The sequence below is a fragment of the Silene latifolia genome, unplaced genomic scaffold (assembly GCF_048544455.1).
Source record: "Silene latifolia isolate original U9 population unplaced genomic scaffold, ASM4854445v1 scaffold_73, whole genome shotgun sequence".
Taxonomy (NCBI): Eukaryota; Viridiplantae; Streptophyta; class Magnoliopsida; order Caryophyllales; family Caryophyllaceae; genus Silene; species Silene latifolia.
In genome coordinates this window covers 4,913,592-4,917,266 of record NW_027413640.1, presented here as the reverse complement: position 1 = coordinate 4,917,266, position 3,675 = coordinate 4,913,592, and positions in this window count along the sequence as shown.

Genomic DNA, 3,675 nt, shown 5'->3' with positions numbered 1-3,675 from the left:
CAAAAATATGAAATAGGTGTAAAATTAACTAGTTGGGTAAGTGTGGGTATTTGTGTAAATGCAATTGCAGTGTGTTTTTTGTGAATAAAAAATTGAAAAAGGTATGAAAAGGACAACATCACACGCAGCGTTTCTTTCCTTGATTTCTCGCTGCATGCTTTCATCCTCACTAACATGAGGATATATCCTCACCATTGGAACCCCATTTTTTCTCTTCCTCAGTTTTTAGCGCAGTGTAATCCTCATTGTTGGAGATGCTCTTAGAGGAGTGATGTTGATTGATTGTTGTGGGTAGACACTAAAAAGGCAGAAGGGCTATTGAGAAATTAGCAGGTGAAGTACTGTAGAATGGGTAGCACTCTAGCAGTAGAGTACATGATTTATGAAACCCAAAGACACGCCAGTGCCAATGGCGTGTCCTAACTTTAATTTTATTTTTTCGAAAAATTATATTAAACACGCCATTGTTAATGGCGTGTTCGTTCCGTGTTTTAGGTTTTGAAAACCCGAGCCTACGTGGACACCATTTCGACAAATAGTTTCAAAACCGACCCAAAATGAAAAATATTTTATTTTTGAGCATTATTTTAAAAAATCGTTCTGTTAATTATAATTATAATAATAATATTTATTTATATACAAACATAGTTATAGCATAATTATTACTATTATAATATCTTTATTAATCTAGTTATCACTATTCCGTCTTACTGCTATACAAATTAAATAGTATCCTATTATTATTATTTTATTATTATATTATTATTATTATTATTATTATTATTATTATTATTATTATTATTATTATTATTATTATTATTATACGACTCCCGAGTAATAATTCTATTTAAAATATTTACTAAAATAATTATTCATTTCAAAAGTACAAGTATTACAGTCTTTCCCCTTTAAAAGGAACTTCGTCCCGAAGTTCAAGACACACATATGACAAGTTAAAGCTAACAAAATATTACGAGTCTCCAAAATTTACAGTATGACAATTTACCCTTCTTAAAGAGAAACTTCCTCCCGAAGTTTCATAACTAATATCATCCAAAATACCAATAGGCTCTGCGGTGCACCATCAATACCAACAATAACATCAATCCCCAAAATTCACCTATACTTCAACCCATTATTCAATCTATTTATCCTTCTTCTCATTCCAACTATAATTTGTAGAGTTCATTTCATAATGTCCACTTTACATAATATCTTATTACTATGGCCAATACTTAATCAAAAAAATTCACAATTGTCACAAAAATTCTCCCATAACTAACTCACCCAAAACTTATAGTTAATTCCCTAAAATTTTTATCATGCACTATAGCATACTCAACCTCCATCATTGCCATAACAAACTCACAACTAAAACCAACCGAAAATATCTTAATACTTTGTTATATAAGTCATCCTATCAACCATTCAAAACAACAAACTCATTTCCTTATAAAATGTATCAACCGAACTCCATCCAGGACCTCAAACAATTCACTATCTAGCTCACTACCATAATATCACATTGTATCGAAGATCCATAAGTGTAATACCAATTTTTTCCATCATATTCACCTACACCACCTCTTACAATAACAAATCCCAAATATCTTGCAACTCCCCATATACTAACTCCATAGCTTCCCTCATACTACTTTCCTAGTAATCAAAACTCATATCATAATAAAACTTTCGACATCATACGTAACACAAACTTCACGTAACATACTACTCAAATCTCATTCACCTCCATTAAGTTTAATCAATCAATGATACTCAACTTTGATTAACTACACCATTCTATTAAGCGTAAGATCACCCGAAAACCAATAAATTACCTCATACAGTTAACTTTCCAAGATTCCACACAAGTATAACCATCTTTAATTAATCCTAATTTTCCAACATAATAACCATTCATAAGACCACATTCCGTTATAAATTACCAGGCTCACAAGATACAAATTTCATCCATTCTAGTATAACGAGTTCTTACCACAAACATATAGCTCCGTTGAATCCCTCATCCTTATATTCACCATATTTACACCTTTAATCAACCAACTTCAACATTATTACATTATTCAAACTCATGTCACTACAAACACTCCCCCCCATACATCACATATAGTCTATGTACATGCTCATATATCAACATAAATCATACCTAACATATTATATACCATTAATATCATACAACCACATATACCTACACATATTACTCATTATGCCACTAATTATTTCTAATTTGAAATAAAAGGTTAAAGCATCCTAAAAAATCATATATTGGCTCAGGGCAACACGTTCCTCATATCACTAGACATGCTGATACGAGTACGGAAGCGTAAACAAAATAAAAAGTGTTGTGGAAGGGAGTCGAACTCGTGCCTCTCGGTTTGGAGGGACGAGGTCAGTTACTTACCACGATATTTGACTAAAAACCGCCGAGTTTCAAGTCAATAAATGCTTAAAAAGCAATGACGCCAATCGTTGTTTTAAACGAGATTTGAAAGACCGTTCAAATCTGATTTTGTGATCAAATCTTGATCGTTTTCTGAGATTTCTATATTAAACTTCTGTCATTAATTCCTAATACAACCTAAGCTATTTATACTAATAATAATGAATAGTTCTAATGGAAATAATACTCCTCTTTGTCCTATGCTTAAGGCAATTCTCGACGATAGAAATCGTCATTATTTTAATCAAGTACTCCTACGGATGATGGAAATCATCTTTATTTTAATTAACTAACTTCCCCTAGCTAACTTGCATCCTAGACGAACCTGACTACTCGACTCATTTATCTAGTATGATTAGGACTCCTATGCAGAGATTTGCTTGTCTATTGAGTAGACCCGAGTTCGACTCTCCTTCTTGCTATTAACAACTGCACTGTATCATCCCCTCCCTCTTGAGAAGGAATTGTCCTCAATTCTTGGAGACTCAACCCACCGGGATCAAAGACTACTAATACAACGAGTAAAATGGCGAACACTAACAACAAATCCGCATACAAGAACGAATCACCCTTGATGCCAAGCCACGCCTCGTTCCTTTTTCTCAATTTCAGAATCCTCTTGTGCCAACCACCCCACCACCCTCCGTGCACAAGCATAGATAATTTATCACGAACTTCATGGTCGATCAAACAAAATGAACATGATGATTCCTCCTTAGTCTTTGCCCAATTGAACACATGAGAATGTGAATGTTCTTGAAATTTCTTAGGGTTAACCAGGTATTCATAGCCATAGCCAAGAAGTCCTAACCCGACACCAAGAGCTGGTGAGCAACACGGTGCCTTTGAATCCGTCTCCGCCGTTTCCTCAACTCCATAGTCATCAAAGGCAGGCGGTCGATTGAAATCAATTGAGGAATCAATGTAGCTGCTCCATAACTCATCCTTGCCAAGATCCTTTTCAAGCTTGCTTTCCATTGCTAACATGGTGAGACTCGAGTTTTTCTTACAACCATAACGCATAATATTTGTAGCCTCGGATGACATAGGCTTTAGAACGATCCTTTTCCCCCTATCCAACAATTCGTAATCATTGCTCCTTCCTCTATGCACCACATCTCGATCATACTGCCAAGGACGGCCCAAAAGAATGTGACAAGCATCCATGGGAACCACATCACATAAGACTTCGTCTTCATAAGGACCCATCGCAA